Source organism: Hyla sarda, chromosome 2 (genome assembly GCF_029499605.1).
Source record: "Hyla sarda isolate aHylSar1 chromosome 2, aHylSar1.hap1, whole genome shotgun sequence".
NCBI classification, from domain to species: domain Eukaryota; kingdom Metazoa; phylum Chordata; class Amphibia; order Anura; family Hylidae; genus Hyla; species Hyla sarda.
The window spans coordinates 253,914,869-253,941,895 of record NC_079190.1 but is presented as its reverse complement, the minus strand read 5'-3'; positions in this window follow the sequence as shown (position 1 = coordinate 253,941,895).

Genomic DNA, 27,027 nt, shown 5'->3' with positions numbered 1-27,027 from the left:
TGCTTTCAGGTGTGATTTTTATATTGCCCACACCTGTTACTTGCCCCTGGTGAGTTTAAAGGAGCATTACATGCTTAAAACAATCTTATTTTTCCACAATTTTGAAAAGGTGGCAATAATTTTGTCCAGACCATTTTTGGAGTTTGGTGTGACATTATGTCCAATTTGCTTTTTTTCCTCCCTTTTTGTTTAGTTCCAATACACACAAAGGGAATAAACATGTGTATAGCAAAACATGTGTTACTGCAATCCTTTTCTGTGAGAAATATTTCAGGGGTGCCAACATTTACGGCCATGACTGTATACAACTGGAAGTCAGTTACTCAGGTACTAATAGGACCCCTTTTTAGGAATGGAGAGAATTTCCTCCCATTCATCATCATCCAGGTCACCAATTATGGGTTCTTTAGCTCTACATGGAGCTAAGATGGTATCCTGACAATGGGGAATAAAGCTACTGTAGAGTAGAGAAAGGGGTACTCTGGTGAAATTAAAGGGGTACTCCGGTGAAAACCTTTTTTCTTTTTAAATCAACTGGTGGCAGAAAGTTAAACATATTTGTAAATTACTTCTATTAAAAAATCTTAATCCTTCCTGTACTTATTAGCTGCTGAATACTACAGAGGAAATTCTTTTCTTTTTGGAATGCTCTCTGATGACATCACGAGCACAGTTCTCTCTGCTAACGTTATTATAATAATAACGCTTTATTTATTGTTGTACTTAAAGGGATATGAACCCAAGTCCCCAGCACTGCAAGGCAGCAGTGCTAACCACTGAGCCACCATGCTGCCCTTAGCATACATCTGCTATGCATGGTTGCTAAAATGGACAGAGATGTCAGCAGAGAGCACTGTGCTCGTGATGTCATTAGTGTTCCAAAAAGAAAGGAATTTCCTCTGTAGCATTCAGCAGCTAATAAGTACTGGAAGGATTAAGATTTTTTAATAGAAGTAATTTACAAATATGTTTAACTTTCTGCCACCAGTTGCTTTAAAAGAAAAAAGGTTTTCACCGGAGTACCCCTTTAGTCATGTGACACAGAGCAGGGAGAGGAGCGTGTGGACCCCACTAATCAAAACTTTTGACATGTAGTTGGAGATGTCAAAAGTTTTTTGAGTGACAGGTACACTTTATGTAGTAAATTCTATATGCTGCCACGAAGTCTGGTCATGAAGAAATTCCAGTACTTGTATGGTATGCCACAGAGTATATTGGTAATAAGTTGGGTTACCATAATGAACGAGGACCCTAGTCTACACCTGATCAGCCTGATGAAGGGTGTGATGAGATTAATTGTGTGAAGGGACACAACAGGGACACAAAACTAATGTTTAAACAGGGCTCACTCTCAGGCATAACCACAAAATAAATCCTGCTTGTCCAGCTTACTATACATATACAACTTTCCTGTCCATACAGGTGACTTACTTACAGTCACCCAACACAACAGTCAACAAATGCGTTACTCATAAAGGTTACAATGTCCCCATTCTTGAGGCTGCATGCCTCTGTATTACAACTTTCATTAGTAGGACAGGTTCCTCACAGCCTCCCCAGACTGACTCTAACCTAGTTTTAAAGCCCAATGATGGGCTGTCTTCAGCACCTGTGCTGCTCTGGGCAAGTCTGAAAACCTGGGATAAACCAGGAACAGGATGAAAAGCCTAATCCTGCATTTCATGCCTATGCAAACTAAGGCATGTAACTGTTGCCATAGTGTAACTACAGTATTTCTGGATTTCCCATATCTACATTTACAGTGCATTTAGAAAGTCTTCATTTTAACCCAGTTATTTTGCACTCAATACCCCATGAGGATAAAATTAAAAATAATGTCAGAAATCTTTGATAACTTATTAAAAAGGAGAAACTAAAATATTGCATAAGTATTCAGTATTTAGTTGAATTACCTTGGGAATGCTAGGAGTTGTATGTTTTACAAACGTTGGAGGCACACTAGTTGCAAAACACTACCCAACACACTGGACTACAACATATCAAAAATAATTTTTCATGACAGTGTCCATTTAACGTCCATTTGCAGCTCCCGAGGTATGATGGCGCTCAGCAGGTGAGCGCGCATCATACTGGTGGGTCCCGGTTGCTATAAGCAACCGGCCGGGACCCACGGCTAATGCCAGACATTGCCGATCGGGCTGCTGTCCGTCATTAACCTTTTAGACACGGCGATCAAACTTGATCCCCTCGTCTAAAACGAAAGTAAACATTGCCAGTTAGCTTAGTGGTGCTGTTCGGGACCGCTGCGGCATCTTGATCAGCTTGCAGGACGCAAGAAGGATCCCTACCTGCCTCCTCGCTGTCCGATCGCCAAATGACTGCTCTGTGCCTGAGATCCAGGAAGGAGCAGTCAAGCGGCAGAAACACTGATCAATGTTATACTATGGCATACCACTGATCATTGTAAGAGATCAATTTAATGCATGTTATAGTCCCCTATGGGGACTATAACATTGCAAGAAAAAAAAGTAAATAAAGATCATTTAACCCCTTAACTAATAAAAGTTTGAATCACCCTCTTTTCCCCATTAAAAAAAAACTGTAAATAAACATATGTGGTATCACCACGTGCGTAAATGTCCAAACTATAAAAATATATCATTAATTAATCCGCACAGTCATTGGCGTACGCACAAAAAAAAAAAAGGAGTCCAAAATAGTGTATTTTTGGTCACTTTAGGGCTTTTTCCTAATGCACATTTATCAGCAGACTGTGTATCTGCCTAACTGATCTAAGTATGTCCATTAAGAATGTAAGTACATCAGCAAACAATACATCAGAATACATAATAAAAATGACTTCCTGTTTAGTAGTGGTTCACAAATATCATTGTTAACCAGAAGGACAGAGATAAAAGAAAGTGGTTAAAAGGCAAAGTGTTGTAAATGTGATATAATGTGTGTCGTATTTATCAAGTGACAACATCTACACTCAGCAAGTTTCACATATCCTGTCGTGACAACTGGCTTAGGGTCTGTGGGATATTATAAGAAATGATGCTTTGACATTCAAATGCTGTGTTGACATTTCTTGTGAATAAATTAAAGGTCAAGATGTAAATGTATGTGACCCATTTGATGTTGTGTATGTGCTTTCGAACAAGTAAAAAATATGAGTTTCCCTAAGGAATTGCACTGTACCACACACCTATGAGAACACATGTAAACTTAGGAATTCTACAATGGGCTAAGGAGCTTTGCTTAGAGGAATCTGAGATTCTGGTGATGGTAAGACAAATGTTCATTGTCATTTATCACAGATGAGATGGTGTATGATGGTATATTGCTGAAAATCACAATGAAGACTTATCTTATTCCTCGTTAATTATTCATATAATCTGGGTATAAGGGAGAAGGCTCGTTATGCTATTTGGTGATGATTTGTGTCTCTATGGGAATTTTTAAACTGTACCTGGCTTTTTTAATGGCAGTTTTGGCACTGTGGCTTCCTATTATTCTTATTAAGAGACGAGCAAATTTTTGAAAAATTCGATTTTGTAATTTTTCGATATAATTTGGTTCGGTCTGAATTTATTTGCGCGAATCGCTATTAAAAAACGTCTATATCTTGCCTCAATAGGGGTGTAGAACACATTGCCTTGCTGTAACACGTATAGGGTTTGTGCTGGGTTAGTGAAATAATACTGTTATTCAGTATGACATGCAGATCAAAGGTGTCACTATTAGAATCACTGTCACAGAGCGGCACAATGACAGAGCCTGGAGGTGGGATCAGTATGAGGAGAGCATATAGTGGCTGAATGACACAGTGTGATGGTGTTGGCAGCATGAGGAGACCATATAGTGCCTGAATGACACAGCATGGAGGTGTTGGCAGCATGAGGAGAACATATAGTGGCTGAATGACACAGCCTGGAGTTGGCGGCAGCATGAGGAGACCATATAGTGGCTGAATGACCCAGCCTGGTGGTGGCGGCAGCAAGAGGAGACCATATAGTGGCTGAATGACACAGCCTGGAGTTGGCGGCAACATATAGTGGCTGAATGACACAGCCTGGAGTTTGCGGCAGCATGAGAACATATAGTGGCTGAATGACACAGCATGGAGTCGGTGGCAGCATGAGGAGAACATATAGTGGCTGAATGACACAGCGTGCAGGTGGCAGCAGCATGAGGAGAAGATATAGTGGCTGAATGACAACCTGGAGGTGGCAGCAGCAAGAGGAGACCATATAGTGGCTGAATGACACAGCCTGGAGTTGGTGGCAACATATAGTGGCTGAATGACAAAGCGTTGAGATGGCAGCAGCATGAGGAGAACATATGGTAGCTGATTGACACAGCATGGAGGTGGCGGCAGCATGAGGAGAACATATAGTGGCTGAATGACAAAGCGTGGAGATGGCGGCAGCATAAGGAGAACATATAGTGGCTGAATGACACAGCATGGAGGTTGCAGCAGCATGAGGAGAACACATAGTGGCTGAATTACACAGCCTGGAGGTGGCGGCAGCAAGAGGAGACCATATAGTGGCTGAATGACACAGCATGGAGTTGGCGGCAGCATATAGTGCCTGAATGACACAGCCCGGAGTTTGCGGCAGCATGAAGAGACCATATAGTGGCTGAATGACAAAGCCTGGAGGTGGCGGAAGCATGAGGAGACCAAATAGCCTCAATAGGGGTGTAGAAGACTTTGCCTTGTCCTAATGTGCATAGGGAGTGTGCTGTGTAAGTGAAATAATACTGTTATTCAGTATGACATGTAGATTACATAGCTATTAGAATCACTGTCACAGAGCTTCTGGATGTGGCAGCATGGAGACCATATGACATTAAAATTGAAGAGAATAAAGACATTTTTTATGTCATTTTTTTTTTATTTAATTTGAATTTATTAACATTTTTTGATTACCCATTCTGGTGAGCATCGAGCTGGAGGTCCTCTGCAGACGAGATACCACCTACTCCAGCCCCTTCCTCTCAGCGCCCCCTGACTGTGAAAGTACGAATGTTTCATTTAATGGTTCATTGTTATCGCTCCAACCTGTTTCATTGGATTCTTTTGGTAATTCCACAGGTAACATATGACGTCAACGACCACAGGGCCTCAGTCTTGAAAAGATCGATTTTTTTAAATTTAAATTTAAGATTTATATTAGATTAACAAGCTTAACCCCTTCCTGCCGAATGACTTATATAAACGTCAGGTTATGCTGGTAGTTTGCGTATCCTGACGTTTATATAAGTCATTCAGTTAACCTAGCGATGCACGGCATTGCACGGGTTAACAGGCAGAAGTCCCGCTGTTGCCAGCGGGAGACAACTTCTGCAAAAAGTGAATGGTCCTGGTCAAAAAGTGAATGGTCCTGGTCAGCGATCACTGTGATTGGTCCCTGAGGACCAATCACAGTGATCGCTGACTGGGGGGTTTAAGGTTGAGATCCCCCGCTCTGCCCGCCCCTAGAAATCCGGGCAGAGCGGGGGAAGAGGACCCCGAGAGCTGCATACCACAGGACCGATGCAGGCAGCAGGCACCGGGTACCCTGCAGTGGAGGAGGTAGTGGGGGCAGGTAAGTAGAGAAGACATCGGTAGCTTTGGCATCAGAGGCAGCAGTGAAGATCGCTGTAAAGTTCCAGGAGTTTCAAAACTACAACTCCCAGCATACCCAGACAGCCTTTGAAGTGGAAGGCTACAGTTTGGACACCACTACACAGTGGTCTCCAAACTGTTCTCCTCCAGTTCAACACTACAACTTCCAGCATGCCCTTTGGCTGCCTGTGCATGCTGGGAGTTGTAATTATGCAACAGCTGGAGGCACACTGGTTGCAAGTTTGTTACTTAGCTCAGTGTTTCCCAACCCGTGTGCCTCCAGATTTTGCAAAACTATATGTGGTGTCCCGGTACAGGACCTGGTCCTGTCCCTTGTCTAAGGTCCCCGCAGCTAGAGTCCCTCCATGTCTATAGGGCTCTCCTGTAGAGCTTACCCCTAGTCATCTTAAGTGTGTACATATTAATTTAATGTATAGGAAATATATGTATAGGACCTTAGTGGTCACGTGATACACAGTTGTTATGTATAAAATGCTTAAGGACCTTCGGAGGTCTTGCGATGTACCCAGAGTTCACTGGGTTCATAACTTACAGGTCTGCTGACCAATGAGCTTAGTCCAGCCCCTTATTATATAAAGGGCTGTAGTCAATCAATTCACTCTCTTTTTCCTGGCTACAAAGCCAAGCACATCTCAGCACAAGCATCTTATCAGCATCAATTCAATTCAAGCTAGGCCCAAAGCCTAAGAACCTGCAGCCACAAAACGTGAGTTACTCAAAGCTCAAACTACTGAATATTGTGTGACTACTATCAGCTCAAATATTCTAAAATAGTAGCACAGATGGCTAGCATTAAAAGCTCATTGCTCAAGTCCCAGCAAACCAGTGAGGAACCCGAATCCCGGTTCACTCTTGAAAAGACTGTTATGTTCAATACCGTTGCATAAAATCTGCAAGTAAAGTTTCTTCAGTTTAATTAATAAAATCAGCTGTGGACATTCCGTTATTTCTCCCTGCCATTTGTGGGACGGTTGGCGGTAGGAACATTACTATTGAGGAAACCGTACCCTGGCGTCACGACATTCAAGAGTTAATACCACCAGACCCTACACTATTACTGCAACACCCTAGACACCATTACTCTCCCGGCACCACATATAACTCCCAGCATGCACTGACAAACCATGCATGCTGGGAGTTGTAGTTTTGCAACAGCTGGAAGCACACGGGTTGGGAAACACTGATTTAAGTAACAAACTCTCGGTGTTCTGCAACCAGTGTGCCTCCAGCTGTTGCATAACTACAACCCCAGCATGCACGGACAGCGAAAGGGCATGCTGGATGTTGAAGTAGTATGCCTCCAGCTGTTGCATAACTACAAGTCCCAGCATGCCCTTCTGCTGTCACTGCATGCTGAGAGTTGTAGTTTTGCAAAAGTTTTGTAGGGTTTACAGTGAGTTTTGCACTGCAAGTTCGAAATGCAGCAAACTTTCTGCCTGTTTGATTACACTACACAAACTACACAAAATAAAGAGTAAAACACTACATATACACATACCCCTACACAGACGTGTCTCTCCCCCAATAAGAATGAAATACATCTGGTACGGCACTGTTTCCAAAATGGAGCCCCCAGCTCCTGCAAAACAACAACTCCCAGTATTGCCGGACTGCCATTGACTGTCCAGGCATGCTGGGAGTTTAGCAACAGCTGGAGGCTCCCTGTTTGGGAATCACTGGTGTAGAATACCCCTATGTCCACCCCTATGCAAATCCCTAATATAAGCCTCAAATGCGCATGGCGCTCTCTCACTTCGGAGCCCTGTCGTATTTCAAGAAAACAGTTTAGGGCCACATATGGGGTATTTCTGTACTTGGGAGAAATTGAACAATACAAATTTTGGGGGCTTTTTCTCCTTTTACCACTTATGAAAAGTTAAAGTTGGGGTCTACTCCAGCATGTTAGTGTAAAAAAAGAATTTTTTTACACTAACATGCTGGTGTTGCCCCATACTTTTCATTTTCACAAGAGGTAAAAGGAAAAAAAAGACCCCCAAAATTTTTAACGCAATTTCTATTGTGTACGAAAATACCCCATATGTGGACCGAAAATGAATATAAAAAACCAAATGTGGCTCCTTCTCTTCTGTGCATTGAAGTGTGCCATCAGAGCACTTGACGTCCACATATGGGGTATTTCCTTACTCAGAAGAAATGGGGTTACAAATTTTGGTGGGCACTTTCTCCTATTACCTCTTGTAAAACTGGTAAATTTTGGTGGAAAAAAACAGCATTTTAGTGAAAAAAAATATTTTCATTTACACATCCGACTTTAACAAAAAGTCGTCAAACAGTGTTAAAGCTCACTGTACCCCTTGTTACATGCCTTGAGGGGTGTAGTCTCCAAAACAGTATGCCATGTGGAGTTTTTTTGCTGTTATGGAACCATTGTGGCTTCCTAAATGCCCCCTAAAAACCATTTCAGCAAAATCCACTCTCCAAAATCCCATTGTCGCTCCTTCGCTTCTGAGCCCCTTAGTACACCCACAGAGCACTTTACATCCACATATGAGGTATTTCCTTACTCAAGAGAAATTGGGTTACAAATTTTGGGGGGGGGCATTTTCTCCTTTTACCCCCTGTAAAAATTCAAAAACTGGGTCTACAACAACATGTTAGTGTAAAAAAAATGAGATTTTGAATTTTCTCCTTCACTTTGCTGCTATTCCTGTGAAACATCTAAAGGGTTAAGAAACATTCTGAATATAATTTCGTATACTTTGAGGGGTAAAGTTTTTTTAATGGGGTAATTTATGGGGTATTTCTAATATGAAGACCCCTCAAATCCACTTCAAAACTGAACTGTTCCCTGAAAAATTCCAATTTTGAAAATGTAGTGAAAAATTGGAAAATTGCTGCTGAACTTTCAAGCCCTCTGGTGTCTTCCAAAAGTAAAACCATGTCAACTTTATGATGCAAACAGAGTAGACATATTGTATATGTGAATCAATATATAATTTATTTGGTATGTCTATTTTCTTCACAAGCAGAGAGCTTCAAGGTTATAAAAATTTTACATTTTCAAATTTTTCATGAAATTTGGGAATTTTGCACCAAGAAATGATGCAAGTATCGATGAAAATTTACTACTATGATAAAGTAGAATATGTCCCGAAAAAACAATCTTGGAATCCAATTCATAAGTAAAAGCATCCCAGAGTTATTAATGCTTATAGTGACAGTGGTCAGATGTGCAAAAAATGCTCTGGTCCTTAAGGCCAAAATGGGCTTGGTCCTTAAGGGGTTAATGTCCCGGTGTTTACTTTGAACTAATACTGTATGACCACAAAACCCAATCTAACAAGGAGTCACATGACGGCACAATGACAGAGCCTAGGGGTGGCAGCAGCCCAAAGAGATCATAGAGATTAAAGACATTTTGTAAAATTTAAAGGGAAGATTTTAGATACATGAAAATTTTTAAAGTTTAATCTAATGTGCCAACAGCGCAAGGAGACCATATGGTGGCACAATGACACAGCCTAGAGGTGGAAGCAGCATGATGAGACCAAAGGGCCTCACAATCCCTAAGATTAAAAGATACATTTCCAAATTTTATTGAAGATTTATGGTAGCTAGTGCTACCATAAATTTTTTTTAGGTAATGTCACATCAGCATGAGGAGACCACATGGCAGCAAAATGACATAGTCTGGAGGTGGCACCAGCATGAGGAGACCAAAATGTGACAGAATGACCAAGCCTGGAGGGGGCAGCAGCAAGAGTAGACCATATGGTGACAGAATGACACAGCCTGGAGGTGGCGGCAGCCTGACCAGACCAAAGGGCTTCACAATTTAAAAGATTAAATATATTTTTTTAAATTGCATGTGGCCATGTTAACATCCTCCAGAACCTTGATGAAAAACTGCCACACCGCAGAGCAGCTAATTTTCCCCCCAACAGTCCGCACTGACTGACTGTTACTGTCGCCGACTCCAGGGACTCCTGTTCCACTACCTGCTGGGCAGGTAGGCTGCCGCAAAGCAGGGGGTCTACCCAGTGAACGTTTGGCTCCAGACTTCCTACTGCTGCAACCATGTTGACTCCCAACCATGCTACCACCTTGCTGGCTCAACTCCTCACTGGCAACCTGCAACCCTCTTCTCCTGATGATGATGAAGCCCCTTTTGCACCCAGCTCCCAAGTGTGATCGGCTTCATCATTATCAAGCTGTGCCAGCACGTCACTGATGTCCTCCTCAGGTTCCTCAACAGTGGGTGCTTCAGGAGCTTGAACGCTCCCAACACCACCTAGCACGCCACTCTCTTCCACACTACTTGCCCATCTAGCGAAGGAAACGGGGGATGTCTCCTCTACTTCTTGACTGGGCTGCTGACTGTCCTCTAGTAGATGGTCCTGACTAAAAAGTGGAGCCGAACGCACACCATAGGTTACTTCCATGGCGGTGGGAACAGCATTGGACAGAGTCAATTGGTGAACAGGGACTGCTCCCGGGCCATGCTAACTGATAGTTGTGTCTGAGGAACCCACCAACTGTTGACGGGGGGGTGTCAGATGTCACTTGTGATGAAGTAGATGACCGAGTTAACCAGTCAATGACAGCAGATAGGTTGCTGGTCAAGACACGACCTCTAGCTGATACCAGGAGCTCAGGCCTCTCGCTGTGACTCCTGCTGCCACTCGCCCCTACTCTCCTGCGACCTCTGCCTGCGCCTGATGAATTTATGCCTCTGCCACTCCTCTCTGCACATCCTGGCACTTCTCTGCCTGACATATATAGTGCGTATATGAGGGGAGTACAATACAGGGTGGGACATTTATATGGATACACCTTAATAAAATGGGAATGGTTGGTGATATTAACTTGGTGATGATATTAACTTCCTGTTAGTATATGTGAGTGGGGAAACTTTTCAAGATGGGTGGTGACCATGGCGGCCATTTTGAAGTCGGCTATTTTGAATCCAACTTTTGTTTTTTCAATAGGAAGAGGGTCAGGTGACACATCAAACTTATTGGGAATTTCACAAGAAAAACAATGATGTGCTTGGTTTTAACGTAACTTTATTCTTTCATGAGTTACTTACAAGTTTCTGACCACTTATAAAATGTGTTCAATGTGCTGCCCATTGTGTTGGATTGTCAATGCAACACTCTTCTCCTACTCTTCACACACTGATAGCAACACCGCAGGAGAAATGCTAGCACAGGCTTCCAGTATCCGTATACACTGCTATATACTACTATATACACCGCAGGAGAAATGCTAGCACAGGCTTCCAGTATCCGTAGTTTCAGGTGCTGCAGAATGGGTAAAACAAAAATTGGAACAGGACCCTCAGTTTACGCAGAAGATTTTGTTCAGTGATGAGACAAACTTTTATGTGAATAGAGAAGTTAACAAACAAAACCACCGCTATTGGTCGGACACTAACCCACATGGGATAGATCCCTCCAAGACTGTTGGAACACAAAAATTGATGGTATGGTGTGGTATATGGGGTAAAAAGATAGTGGGGCCATTCTTCATCAATGGAAACCTCAAGGCCACTGGATATGCGAAATTGCTACATGATGATGCGTTTCCCTCTTTATGCACTGAAGCTGGCACGTTCCCTGAGTTTTTCCAGCAAGATGGTGCACCACCACATTATGGGTGTCAGGTCCGAGCATTCCCAGATGAACAGTTTCCTGGAAAGTGGATTGGTCATGGTGGGCCAGTTGAATGGCCCCCAAGGTCTCCCGATCTGACCCCTTTAGACTTTTATCTTTGGGGTCATCTGAAGGCAATTGTCTATGCTGTGAAGATACGAGATGTTCAGCACCTGAAACTACGGATACTGGAAGCCTGTGCTAGCATTTCTCCTGCGGTGTATATAGTAGTATATAGCAGTGTATACGGATACTGGAAGCCTGTGCTAGCATTTCTCCTGCGGTGTTGCTATCAGTGTGAGAAGAGTGGGAGAAGAGTGATCTTCACTTTGGCCTGCTAGAAGTTACAAAACTACAACTCCCAGCATGCCAAGACAGCCTTTGGCTGTCTGGGCATGCTGGGAGTTGTAGATTTGCAACATCTGGAGGGCCACAGATTGGAGACCACTGTGCAATGGTCTCCAAACTGTGGTTTTCAGATGTTGCAAAACAGACAGTCCAGGCATACTGGGAGTTGTAGTTCTGTAATATCTGGCCCTTCAGATGTTGCAGAGCTACAACTCCCAGCATGTCTGGACAGTCTTGGCATGCTGGGAGATGTAGTTTTGCAACATCTGGAGGGGCACAGTTTAGAGACCACTATACATTGGTTTCCAAACTGTAGACCTCCAGATGATGCAAAACTACAATTCCCAGCATGCCCAGACAGCCAAGCATGCTGGGCATTGTAGTTATGCAACATCAAGCCCATCAGATGTTGCCAAACTACAACTCTCAGCATGCCTGGACAGTCTGGCAATGCTTTGAGTTGTAGTTTTGCAACATCTGGAGGTCCACAGTTTGGAGACCTAGTACTATACATTGGTCTCCAAAGTGTTTTACTCCAGTTGTTGCATAACTACTGCTGGGAGTTGTAGTTTTGCAACAGCTGTGGGCACACTGGTTGGGAAACACGGCGTTAGAGTCTGTTTCTCAACTCAAAGTTTCCCAACCCATGTGCCTGACAGACCGTGCATGCTGGGAGTTCTAATTTTGCCACATCTGGAGGCACACTGGTGGGAAGGCACTGAGTTAAAGCAATTTCTCCTAAGTACTGGCATTATCTTCTATTGCCCCATGTGAAAATGAAAAATTTGGGGTAACACCAGTATTTTAATGTTAAAAATAAAATTTTTCATTTTCACGTCCAACTTTAAAGTCGTCAATCACCTGTGAGGTGTTAAGGCTCACTGCCCTTGTTGCATCCCTTTTAATACTGTAGTTAGTTGCTTGAAGGAAATTAAGTTTTACACTGGAGTACCCCTTTTAACCAGAGGTCCACTCCCAACCAGGGTGCCTCCAGCTGTTGCAAGACACACGGACTGAACTTATAGCCCTTTTAATACTGTAGTTAGTTGCTTGAAGGAAATTAAGTTTTACACTGGAGTAGCCCTTTTAACCAGCGGTTCCCTCCCAACCAGGGTGCCTCCAGCTGTTGCAAGACACACAGACTGATATTTGAGCCCTAAAAAGGGCTTTTTTGGGTGCTGTCCTTAAAGCAGATGTTACACTAGTGCTTTAGGAGTAAAGTGGACCCTGAATACACCACCTAGCAGCAACCTAGCTATCGCTTCCCCTATTACAGCAGGAGCTGCTTCTCTGTCCCTCCACTTTCTAAGCCTGCAGCATGCTGAATCAAGGTAAAATGGCATCCGTGCAGGAGGTAGGAGGGTCTGGAAGGGAGGGACTGCTGCTGATTGGCTGTAATGTGTCTGCTGACTCTGACTCACAGGGTCAAAGTTTACCGCAATGTTAAAGTATAGGGGGCGAATTGAACTTCACATATGTTCGCCCGGCTATGCGAACATGCTAAGTTCACCGGGAACTGTTCGCTGGCGAACAATTCGCGACATCTCTAGTCTTCAAATAGTAAAAACATTTCAACTTTATGATGCCAACATAAAGTAGACATATTGTATACGTGAATCAATATATCATTTATTTGGTATGACCATTTTCCTTACAAGCAGAGAGTTGCAAAGTACGAAAAATGCTAAATTTTCAAATTTTTCATGACATTTTGGAATTTTTCACCAAGAAATGATGCAACAATCAACAAAAATTTACCACTAACACAAAGTACAATATGTCACGAAAAAAAAATCTCAAAATCAAATTCATAAGTAAAAGCATCTCAGAGTTATTAAAGGAAATCTGCAGTGCTCTGAACTTTATCTAACTTTTTTTTAGTTTGCGGGGGGTCTGAGCGCTGCCCCCCCCCCCCCCCCCCGCGATCTCCTGAACGGGGATGCGGCAATGTACAGGAAAGGGTGCGTTCCGTCCCTGCATGACACGGCAGCTGGCACACCCCACTATGAATCCCACAGAGATACATGGAGGGGCGTGTCGGCTGCCGCGTCATGCGGGGATGGAAACCCCCTTTCCTGTACATTGCCGCAGCCCCGTACAGGAGATCGCGGGGGGCCCCAGCGCTCGGACCCTCCGCGATCTAAAACTTATCCCTTTCTGAAGGATAGGGGATAAAGTTCAGAGCACTACAGATCTCCTTTAATGCTTAAAGTGACAGAGGTCAGATTTGCAAAAAATGATCCCGTCCTTAGGGTCAAAATGGGCTCCGTCCCCAAGGGGTTAAAATGGCCAGAAATAGTGCTGTCCCTCATGTATATACACAGAGCAACCTATCCTGAAATGACAGGTACACTTTTTTAGATGCCACTTTTTTGTTTTTTTCCATCCTTTTTGAGATGCCACTATGATTATGTTAAGCAAATGAATAATTAAAAGAAGTGGCATGTACTCAGTGCCACACTATGCTGTCCACTGTATATTTAGCGGCATGAGATACAAACACACTAGAAATAAGCAATATTCAGTATATGTAGCAAACACATAGTAACAAATTCATTAGCGGGGCCATACCGTATTAATAAATTCATACTTTGTGTACAACGGCTGCTTCCTGCTGTTTCTGCTGGTAAAAATACAGACATAGAAAGCCAGAGGCCATAGACTGTCCCCCTCCTCTCTTTTTATTCTTGAATGATTCCAGAACAGGTGAAATAGTACAACCCATCTGTTTCTTTACAGGAATGCAGTGCCCCACATTAAATGACTTTGTCCCTACCTGCCCTAGAAATGTCCAGCCTGCAGGGGCAAGATCCACGCCGCCCTCCAAAATCCTTCTTTCCTGAGAAGCCTTAGCAATTGTGACTTCTAACTTGTGTCTTCCTTTCTTAACTTGGAAACTAAAGGAAGACAAACACCCAAGATAAAATGATTTCAGGCAAGCAAAAGGTAATTCCGGTGCAGCCCTGTTCTTTCCTCCTTGGGGGCACAGCAATGTTCTGTTGATCCACTCTAGCCCAGAATCTATGAATATTTTCAGTGGTGTGTGCAGCGTCTATATTACAATACATGTCTGCTGTGGAATATAGCACAGCGCCAGCTGGCATTGTTCACCTTCACAGAAATAAGAAGAAAAAAATGGGCAGAAGAGTGATGTAATTGCAATGATTAAAAGGGTATTCCGGTGAAAAACTTTATTTATTATTTTTTTTTAAATGAACTGGTGCCAGAAAGTTAAACAGATTTGTAAATTACTTCTATAAAAAAAATTTTAATCCTTCCAGTACTTATTAGCTGCTGAATACTACAGAGGGAATTCTTTTCTTTTTGGAACACAGTGCTCTCCGCTGACATCATGACCACAGTGCTCTCTGCTGACATCTCTGTCCATTTTAGGAACTGTCCAGAGCGGCATATGTTTTCTATGTGGATTTTCTCCTACTCTGGACAGTTCTTAAAATGGACTGAGATGTTAGCAGAGAGCACTGTGGTCATGATGTCAGCAGAGAGCACTGTGTTCCAAAAAGAAAAGAATTCTCTCTGTAGTATTCAGCAGCTAATAAGTACTGGAAGGATTAAGATTTTTTTTATAGAAGTAATTTACAAATCGGTTTAACTTTCTGGCACCAGTTGAAAAAAAAAGAAAAAAAGTTTTCCACCGGAGTACCCCTTTAATTTTCAATTGTGTCTTACAGGCAAGCTGTAATGTGGTGATAGGACGGCACTAAAGATAAGGACACATTTATTAGACTGTGTCCTGTTAAATAAGTGATTTAAAAGATAACAGTGTGTGAAGAAATAAAGCTGAAATTAGAATACAAGCCTTAGATTCATACTGAAGAAACTTTAAGTTCACTTTCTAAAGACACAAGACAAAGACAAAGTGTTGTCATATTTCCTGTAAAGCCGCTGCATTCGTTTTGAGGGCTTCTTTGTAAAGCATAGTTTCTAACCCAGCAAAGGTTAATAGGTGGCTAGATCATCATTACTCACATAATCACCACGTGTTCTGCATTCCAGCACTAGAAATACGGTATGCGGACGTTATGCTGGAATTCCTCATATACAGAACTTAAATCCGCTCTCCTGGCAATCCCTCTTATTATATAAACTATTAGGTCAAGATGCAGCCCCTGACGTAAAAAGGGTGACATTTCCTAAAATGAATTCCTTGATTGAACTTGATGGACGTATGTCTTTTTTCGACCGTACTAACCATGAATCTGAATCATAAAAAAAAATTTTTTATTATCATTTAATTTTACAAATCTATATATCACCACAAACTTCAAAACCTATGCATGTATTATGGAGCTCCCACTTTGAAGGATATATAAAATAATTTCTTAAATGATACAATATCAGTCGAATTGCTTATTTAATTCAATAATTTCCAATAAATAATTTTATTGCAGAGTGTGTGTACGATCCACCAGGACTCCCGTACACATACGTATTATGGCTCTGTAAAATCTTTATGGTGTTGTAAAACATAGAAATCTATTAGGCCCCAGGGTAGAATGATTCGGTAAGGCTACGCTCACACAGTCAGTATTTTGTATCAGTATTTGTACACCAAAACAAGGAACTGAAAAAAGTAGAGAAAATGTTTAATAGAAAGATTTGCACCTCTTCTATCATTTCTCCCCCCTCCTAGGTTTGGCTTACAAAAACGTATGCAAAATACTGAGTTAAATATGGCTGTGTGTAAGTGACCCTATGTCGAGCTGGATAGAGGCCCCATAAAGCAGTGCATTGAGTTCTTATATAACATAGATCCATAGGGAATGTTGTGTGCTGCTGTAAAGTTCACTACACATGTCTATGCTGTGTAGATGAGGCCTAAATGGAAGCCTGTATTCTGCATGATAAGTGTAAGAAATTCAGAAACCACTGTGGGTTATTATCAGAAGGCTCTTATGGCTACAGGAAGTCTTCAGTGGTCGAGAAGTGCATTATATCAGGGTGTTGGGGAACTGGGTAGGGTACTTGAGGTTTTCCTGCTGCTGGGTGAGGTGGTTATGGTCATGACTGCCCAGTTCAAAAATAAGTCAGTGTTACCACATAATCATTCCTTCAAAAATGCATTATTGTAAATTTGCTACATGTTCTACAGTACTCTTCTCCATGGGACACGATCGTATTCCTGTTTTAGACAGACAAATTAATCCTAGAGATGAGCGAACTTACAGTAAATTCGATTCGTCACGATTCGTCACAGTCCTGGGAAAGAGTCTCCTAGGACTGTATCCACCTTTTCCAGCCCACCGGAGCACCTGAAAGCTGAACTAATTTATGCAGGAAAAGTCATCAACTGCCGAGCCGAGAAGTTTGTGACGAATCGAATTTACTGTAAGTTCGCTCATCTCTAATTAATCCAATACACTTTAGCAATCCATGTATAACAGCTTGGTTGCAGTTTTAACACTTCTCCATGTGGTGACCTCACTCTACCCTAGGTTATTATAATGTGTAAATTAAATACATAATAAAATATCTTGTATTATCTTGGTAACAGTAGAAGCTGGCTTTTGGATGCAGAGCTAAGAATCGCTTGCTTAGCTCTAAAAAATGAAATGATGGTTGTCTGCAGCAGCCACTAGAGGGAGCCTTAGATCTTACTGCTTATGATTAATACAATGACCTCAATAATAAAACTGTATTCACAAACTTCCTGAGCTCCCTCTTGTGGCGGCTGCAGGCAGACAGAAACTTAGCGTACGTGTATGTGCGAAAGATTCAGAGCTATGTATTAGAAGAAAATATTATATATAAATACATATTTATGAAGACATATTAAGAAATTAATCAGTTCTCACTTTTGGACATATAAGGTGAACATGCACTTTACAGGATGAGCTGATGGGTAATATGCTCTAGTACATAAACTAGCATTGATGTAAAAAATGTAATACTTGGTGGGGATTTAGTCCGTCCTATGTGATTTTATTTTAATAGCTTCAAAAGTTGAATAACATCTAGTGATGACATAACTGGCCCTAGGGCTGTCCATGTCAAGCAGGTTGCAGCTTAGTCCACAGATAACTCAAGGTCATATCAGGTCACACTAAATGTAATGCAGAGAAACAAGCCCTAACATAGGCATTACTAAAGTGCACACCCAAGTAAGCATATCCTTTGATTTGTGAAGTAGAGAAATTAGGACTTGCATATTTTGTTAAAGGACTTGGGTGTTGTCTGTACCGATATTCCCATAACTGTTCTTTCAGTCTTGTAGTGTTTTATCATACGATATTTACAGTGTTTTGCTCTACTAGATCAATCTTACAAAAAAGGGGAAACAGAGAGAGGTCAGTTGAAGTGCATCTAGTTTCCATCTCTTTGCAATCTTCGGACATTGTATGCTAGTTATGTATATCTCTATTGTCTCAAGGTATCACTGTTTCAGGACAAGTCCTCCTGAAACAGTGATACCTTGAGACAATAGAGATATACATAACTAGCATACAATGTCCGAAGATTGCAAAGAGATGGAAACTGGATGCACTTCAACTGACCTCTCTCTGTTTCCCCTTTTTTGTAAGATTGATCTAGTAGAGCAAAACACTGTAAATATCGTATGATAAAACACTACAAGACTGAAAGAACAGTTATGGGAATATCGGTACAGACAACACCCAAGTCCTTTAACAAAATATGCAAGTTTAAAGGAAAAAAATAAAAAAAACAAAAACAAAATGTTGGTATGAAGAAGAGCTGTGTGTGTCAGATTTATTTTCTATGTTGGTTAGTGTGTTTGGAACCTATATGTATGTGACCATGGATCAATGCTTGTGGGCTTTAGCCTATAATATGTTGCTTTATGATAAATTAATTTTGGTGTTGGTAAACTCAGTATTAGTTTACTATATTCACAGTAATGTTTTTTTTTCCATACATACATGGGAGCATAGACAATTTACCCCAGGTCACAGAGCATTGAGGCAGGGATGGGGTCTGGATATTTATTACATAAAACTATAATCATTGTGAACAGGTAAGTGCAGTTTATAAGCTAATCTCAGGTTAATAGGAGGCTTAATAATTTAATATTTCTGACAAAGGGATATTTTGTACAAGCTCGTTGGACTAAGGTGCCAAAGTCTTAAGGAAAGAACTAAACATATAACGGTCGTGGTTTTCACCCCCTTTTTGACCATTATACTGTATATCCTGCTTTTTAATAAACTTTATTTCTGCTTGCTTAAGCTAGTTTTGTATTGTTTTTTCAGTTTGTTGTATTCTTCTGGAATTGTGTCTCAATTAATAAATGCACATACGCTGCACTACAAAAGGTAATTGCCAAATTAGTTATATAGAATTTGTTTAACTTTTTATTTAGCATAATTAGGCCAACTATTAATTCACCTAAATGTTCTGCAATGTTCTTTATAAAATAGATATACTAACTGTTTTTTTTCTCTCAAATGTAACATTAAGAGATTTACAATTTGCTGACATTTAAAATGTACCAGATACACAATGCCCTAGCTGCCTGTGCCTGCCATTGCTCCCCTAACAAAATAACCACTAATGACTAGGGAAGCTCTACACTGTAAACTCTTTTTTCCTAATTCTCTCCCATGCACTTTGGTGACTGACAACTTTTCAGAAGTCCCCTTATGTCATACAGATTATACTAGGCAGCTGTACTCCGATAAGGTAAAAGCACTGAAGCTGGTACATATTTCTATATATTGCTAGGAGAAATTTGTTTACCTAAAGGAGTTCTCTAGCAGGGTTAGCAAGCATCTAGAAAGATTCGAGTAGAGCAGAATGATGTGTGGCAAGGTTAAGTTTCTAGGTCCACCTGTTGTTTGGAGGTCTGGTGGTGACAAAAGTTCAGTATCTGAAAGCCCCATGAAACTGAGCTCTGGAGCCTGACTACATTCAATTGTAACAAATCCAGAAGATGAGCTAGTCCTCAGTAGGGTGGGAGAACTGCAGCAACTCTATGGTCTCAAGTGAAGCCAGAAACCAAGGTCAGGCAGGTTATAACTGCAAGAGTGTGTTTTGGTACTAAATAGATATGTAAAAATATGTGTGTACTGTATAGGATGGTTTCAGACAAGGTAGACTAGTGAAGAGCTTGTCCTTCTTCCTTAGCATTTAACCATGCACCCACCCATGGGTATTTACTTTAAAGCTACTTAATGAGCCGAATTCCTGCACCTTGACCTGGCCTCTAATTGTGTAGAAGTCTATAATGCAGGTTAGTAGATTGAGTCCAATAGCTTTTTCTGCATGGATCAATCACATGAACTTCCAACTAACCATATGGAATTCCTTTTCAGATCTATAGATAAAAGACACATTGGAAGTTTAGATTTTTAGTGCAGACAAGGTAGAACAAACAGGGCCGGCCCTACCATGGGACACGGTGGGACCATTTGTCCCAGGCAGCACTTTTCAGGGGCGGCACTTTGCTGCCCCCCCCCCTTTTTGTGCCACCTAGGTCCATTGTTGGGCCAGCGCTGCCGCAGCCTGAGCTGCTTCATAGCGCCATGGCCACTTTAACACAGTGAGCCTGTGGCCGGCTAGCCCAGGTCTGGCGGGGGATGTCGCGCAGGAGGGCGTCAGTGACGTCACTCATCTGGCCACCACTGGAGAAAAGAAGGGCAGAGCAGGCGTAGTGAATGTGTCTGTGTGTCTGCCTGTGTGTTTGTCTGTTGTCTGTGGCTATCTCTGTGTGTGTCTGTGCCTGTGTGTATCTCTGTGTGTATCTGTTTGTGCCTGTGTATCGGGGGGGGGGGGGGGGAACTATGCTGCCTAATGTGAGGAAACTGTTACCTAATGTGTGGAAGCTGCTACTTAATGTGGGAAAACTGCTACCTAATGTGGGGAAACTATGCTACTTAATGTTGGGAAACTATGCTACCTAATGTGGGGAAACTGCTACCTAATGTGGGGAAAACTGCTACCTAATGTAGGGAAACTATGCTACCTAATATAAGGAAACTGCTACCTAATATAGGGAAACTGCTACCTAATGTGGTAAAACTGCTATCTAATGTGGGAAAAAAAGCTATTTAATGAGGGGAAACTGCTACCTAATGTGAGGAAACTATGCTTATACCTAATATGGGGAAACTGTGTCCTAATGTGGGAAAACTGCTATCTAATGTGGGAAAACTGCAACCTAATGTGGAGAAACTATGCTACCTAATTTGGGGAAAATATGCTACCTAATTTGGGGAAAATATGCTACCTAATGTGGGGAAACTGCTACCTAATGTGGGAAACGATGCTACCTACTGTGGGGAAACTATGCTACCTAAGGTGGGGAATCTATGCTACCTAATGTGGAAAATCTATGGAATCTATGCTACCTAATGTAAGGAAACTGCTACTTAATGTGGGGAAACTGCTACCTGATGTGGGAAAACTGCTACCTAATGTGGGGAAACTATGCTGCTTCCTAATGGGGGGAAACGATGCTGTTACCTAATGGGGGGGAAACTGCTACCTGATGTGGGAAAACTGCTACCTAATGTGGGAAAATGGCTACCTAATGTGGGGAAACGGCTACCTATTGTGGGGAAACTATGCTACTACCTAATGGGGGTAAACTGCTACCTAATATGGGAAAACTGCTATCTAATGTGGGAAAATGCTACCTAATGTGGGGAAACTGCTACCTAATGTGGGGGAACTATGCTACCTAATTTGGGAAAATTATGCTACCTAATGTGGGGAAATAATGCTACCTACTGTGGGGAAATGATGCTACCTAATGTGGGGAAACTATGCTACCTAATGTTCGGAATCTATTAGGGCTGCAGCTAACAATTATTTTAATAATCGATTCATTGTCGATTATTTAATCGATTAATCGGAAAAAATTTCAAAATGATCCTAATGAATGATTATTAACCCCTTAAGGACGCAGGGTTTTTCAGTTTTTGCATTTTCATTTTTTCCTCATCACCTTCTAAAAATCATAACGCTTTCAATTTTGTACATAAAATTCCATATGATGGCTTATTTTTTGCGCCACCAATTCTACTTTGCAGTGATATTAGTCATTTTACCCAAAAATCCACGGTGAAACAGAAAAAAAATTAATTGTGCGACAAAATTGAAGAAAAAATGACATTTTGTAACTTTTGGGGGCTTCCGTTTCTACGCAGTGCATTTTTCGGTAAAAATAACACCTTATCTTTATTTTGTAGGTCCATACGGTTAAAATTATACCCTACTTATAAAGGTTGGATATTGTTGTACTTCGGAAAAAAAATCATAACTACATGCAGGAAAATTTATATTTAAAAAATTCTCATCTTCTAACCCCTATAACTTTTTATTTTTCCACATACGGGCCAGTATGAGGACTCATTTTTATCGGTACCATTTTTGTATTGATCGGAATTTTTGATAGCTTTTTATTCATTTTTTCATGATATAAAAAGTGACCAAAAATACACTATTTTGGACTTTGGAATTTTTTTGCGCGCACGCCATTGACCGTGTGAATTAATTAATGATATGTTTTTATATTTCGGACATTTTCGCACGCGGCGATACCACATATGTTTATTTTTATTTTTATATACACATATTTTTTTTTATTGGGAAATGGGGGGTGATTCAAACTTTTATTACCGAAGGGGTTAAATGACCTTTGTTAACTTTTTTTTTTACTTTTTTTTTGCAGTACTATAGCTCCCATAGGGACCTATAGCACTGCACACTCTGATCTCCTATGCTGATCCCTGCAAAGCCATAGCTTTGCGCAGATCAGTCAGATAGGGGCTTGATTGCTCAAGCCTGTAGCTCAGGCTTGGAGCAATCAATCGACGAGCGGACACTGCGGAGTCAGTTAAGAAGACCTCTGCCTGCGTCCCAGCTGATCGTAACATCGCGATTTTATCGCGATGTCCCAATCAGCCCGACTGGGCTGCCGGGAAGCGTTTACTTTCGTTTTAAGACGCGGCGGTCAACTTTGATCGCCGTGTCTGAAGGGTTAACAGCACGCGGCACAACGATCGAGGCAGCGCGCTGTTAGCCCAGGGTCCCGGCTATGATTAGCAGCCGGGACCGACCCGGTGTGATGCGGCGTCACGGCGTGACCCCGCTTTAAACACCGGGACCGGGCGTAGGGCGTACAGGTACGCCCTACGTCCTTAAGGAGTTAATGATCCTGTACAGAAACCAGCGTAAATTTGATATTGGTGCATGGGTAACTATCTGAACTATTAAAATAAAATGTTAATGATTTACTAACATTTAATTGTAATAGTTCAGACAGTTAGCCATGTGGCAGTATTAGATATGTGAATTATAATTTTTTTTTTTACTTTTTTTGTATAGCGATAGGAAAAGGGGGAGCTAATTTTTATTGGTGGAGCGGTTTATTTACATTTTTTTTAACTTTTTTTTATATAGCACTCCTATACACAAGGGGGTATGTGCAGACTGCAGAGCATTGCACCCGACCCATGTCATTAGTACAGACTCTGTAGTACTACAAACACTTGGATGCAATGCTCTGCACATACTGCCATGTGTATAGCAGTGTATATATACTACATACACACTGCTTTACCCATGGGGGTATGTACCGATCATTGCACCCTTGTGCCTGTAGTACAGACACAAGGGTGCAATGCTCTGCACATACCCCCATGGGTAAAGCAGTGTGCACTGCACACACTTTATTAAGTAGGGCCATTAGATAACCCCCTCTGATGCCCCCTGTGCCATTATATCCCCCCCCTGATGCTCCCTGTGCCATTATACCCCCTCCCCCCTCTGAAGCCCCTATCATTATATTCCCCCCCTGATGCGCTGTGTCATTATATCCCTCCTTTGATGCCCCCCATGTCATGATATTTCAGCCCAACCCCCTCCCCTCTCCTGTACCACATTATTACCAAACCTCCCCTCCTCTCTGATCCCCTGCTACCTGTGCTCCGTCCCCATGTGCGCTCCTGCTGGCTCAGGTGCTCGGCGGTCATTGTTGTTACTGGACCGCATCCTCAGTCCGGACGGAGGTGCGCGCAATGAGTGACGTCATCGCACGCTCCTATGCCGGGACAGCTTCAGCCTATAGGAGTTTAGTTACAGGGCAAAACTTATTGCCCTGTTATATGTGAATTCCTCAGGCATTTGACCCTGCTTGCCCGAAGCAGGGCTAAATGCCTGAAGAATCCACCTGCCCGGCATCCGGAACGGCGCGTCCCAGGCGTCGGGGGATACCATTTCCACAGTGACTGTAGGATTTTTCCACAGAGGCTACTGTGGGATTTTTGGGACTCACGCTTGACGGCAGCAGCCTCCTGGCTGCGGACAATGAATCGGACGATTATTCGATAACGGGATTCATCAACAACGTATTTCGTTATTGAATGTAATCGATTTTATCGTTTAATCGTTGCAGCTCTAGAATCTATGCTACCTAATGTGGGGAATCTATGCTACCTAATGTGTGGAATCTATTCTTCCTAATGTGGGGAAACTGCTGCCTAATGTGGGGAAACTATGCTGCCTACCTGATGTGGGTTAACTGCTGCCTACCTAATGCTTTTTTTTTCTATTGGGGGTGGGGGGGAGGGGTGATCAACATTTCAGTCTTGGACCCAGGCAGCACAATGTCTTGGGCCGGCCCTGAGAACAAAGTCTGGTGGCAGAAAATTTAAAGAATCATTTATTATAATTTATTATCAATGTGTTTTAAGAAAAACAGGTCACACGTTGCAGCAAATGTTTGGGTCCTTGTCCAAACCAGAGTAAATGAGCTGTCACGACTGGAGAGCACCTCTTGAGCTGACTATAGATGCCCCCTGAGAACATCTGGCATACATGTACGACCAATGATGCAGAAGGGTTGAAGTGTTTTTGTCATTTGAGTAAACTGTTGACATGTTGTCCAGATAGGTCAAAAGTTTTGATCGCATAAGGTCTCCCTCCTGTGAGTGTGAGATATAACTCTGTGAAGGGAGGCATTCTGCACTCCCCTGACAGCCACTCCATCTGACCATTTCCCCCATATACTTATACAGCGAAAGAGTGTAGTTTGAGTGAGAGCTGAATGAGCGGAATGAGATGTGTGTTTCCATGCATTTTACCCAGCTGTAATTCGCAAAGGTAGTAGGTCTCAGGAGTGAGACCAGGTGCAATGTAAACTTTTGTCTTTTTTGGACATGTCAAGAGTTTATTCATATGACAGTAATGCTTTAAAGGTGCTAAACTCTTCTGCAATCTGGGATGTGATATGTTCCCACAGAAGGTTATTTTTCTAGGACATGGGTAAATAACTAAAAATTATAAGAAAAAATTTCTTAGTTGTTAATAGAATTCAATCACAGCACAGCTTTTATTATCAAACTGCTTTGGTAAAATTGAAGCTGTGCTGTAAAATATGTGATACATGGTATATCACACCCTCTACTCTAGACTATTGTTATTATACATACATAAAAAAACACTGTCTAAAAGAAAAAAAAAGTCTTTGTTGCCCATAGCAACCTACCACCTGCATGGTCATTAATACCCCTGTGGGCCTGCCTGAAAACACAGGATCCTTTTTTAGCTAGGTAGGAATAGAATCTATTAGTATTCTTTATTAGTACTTTCCTGAGGATCTGGAGCACTGTTGTCTTACTGGAGAACAAATTCTCAAATGATTAAATTCAAATCAGCTTTAAAAAAACTAAAAAAAAAACTATCGCTGAGTCTCCAGGCAAAAGGACAAGAAGGGCGCTTGGGAGGACTGTAATTTATGGTTCAGTCAATATCCAATAAAAACTGAAATCACGAAAAAGGTACATGCTAAGGTACTTAGGTCAAAAAGATGTACAAAAATCCAATAAAAGTGAGAGAGGAAATGATGTAATCATGCATCAGTACATACAGGACTAGTAAGAAAAGCCCCATACATTATCCTACAGAAATAACTGTAGTCAGGACACAAACCAATAAATACACTAGATATTCGATATCCTAGAGAACTGAAATTTAAAGCATATCTGTTGTATTGGGTGACTTCTCAAAATTAGCAGTCATATGTTTACAAGAGGAGTATTGCTATTTTCAGTTGTCCCTAAACTAGTAGGAGGAGAGCAACCTCTAGTTCTTTTTGTTTGCAGCCCATGGGCTAAAGAAAAAGCTACATTCTAGGCATCTGATAGACTCTGGGGTCTAGACACTAGAGATTACAAATACTAATAGCTAAATGGCTAAGACTGCTTAGTACTGTCCTATAATGTCCTCCATGCTGCTGCTTATTAGGGTGTGCTGTAAAGACATAGTAAAGCAGAATCTCCACTTCTGCGTGTATGAAGTGTATGTGAATCCACCATTGAGGCTTCATCTTAGCGCATTGTCTTACAATAGGAACAACACTATTGTGAACCATGTAATAAAGAAAAAAATGCTGCCTTTGTTGTATTTCCTGAGACAGGTAGCCACCATTATCAGCAATTCAGTTTGGAGATCTCTAGGCAACAATAAGTTTCTCAAAGCCTTTGAGGAATGAGGAATTTATATAGTTGAAACACATAGGGGGATTTATCATCCCTGTGGCAGGAGTATTTGCCAAAAAGTCACACTGCACAGACACCTGCTTTTATGACTTTGTCATAAAATGTAGCATGGCTTAAATTGGGCATGGCTTCACTCGCAGAGGGCATGGCCTCATGCATGTGCCAAGTTTATTACAATTTGCATCTGCAATTTAAGGGCATCAGATACACCTGAGTTATGTAGAAGTGTGTATCTTCATGTAGGAGGTAAAGATTTAGTTAATTCTAAAGGCTTAAAACCATATGATTCTAACCATAAACAGTGACATAAACATTTAAGAACCAATTGTCTTAGAATAATTATTAAGATTATATAAAATACCTGATGTAGGTCCACCTATGACACTTATGTCAAGATTGTAAGTCAAGATCAGTCCTGGATGTGGTAAGCAGAGGTGGGTGAGATTATAAAAACAGCGTAGAATTGCGCACTTGACTGTTGGCTGTTCTCATAATCCTGGCAACCTCCACCCTAACAGAAGTGAATAAGGGTTACAGAAACAGTACATGTGATGCATTGTGCCCTGGTGATCAATGCCATGGCTCAATGCATCACACTGCAGCTTAGCCTATCCCTGGCCGAGGCAAGACATCGCTGCAATTAGCAGAGCCTCAGCGTGACATGCTGACCACGGGTAACACGGAAGAAAACACTACCAGAGAACTGGAGCGTGATAACGGGACACTGAGGGAGCAGTGGCAGGTCCCCGTTGTTATTTTAGATTCTGGGTGCCTGGGCATAATGGGCATAACTCACCATTGAAGTGAGAATGCAGGCAATCTAAGGAAGGCATAAGCTTCAGACACAAGTTTTCAGATGGCTTGTGAAAAAAACTTTTGGGGGATGTGCTGTGCAGGATATTGTCCTCTACTTTTCTCATTTGGGGAGTCCAGAAACTGCAGCATAACTGGAAAATCTAGACCATTTACAGAGGGTAGGTCCAAGATA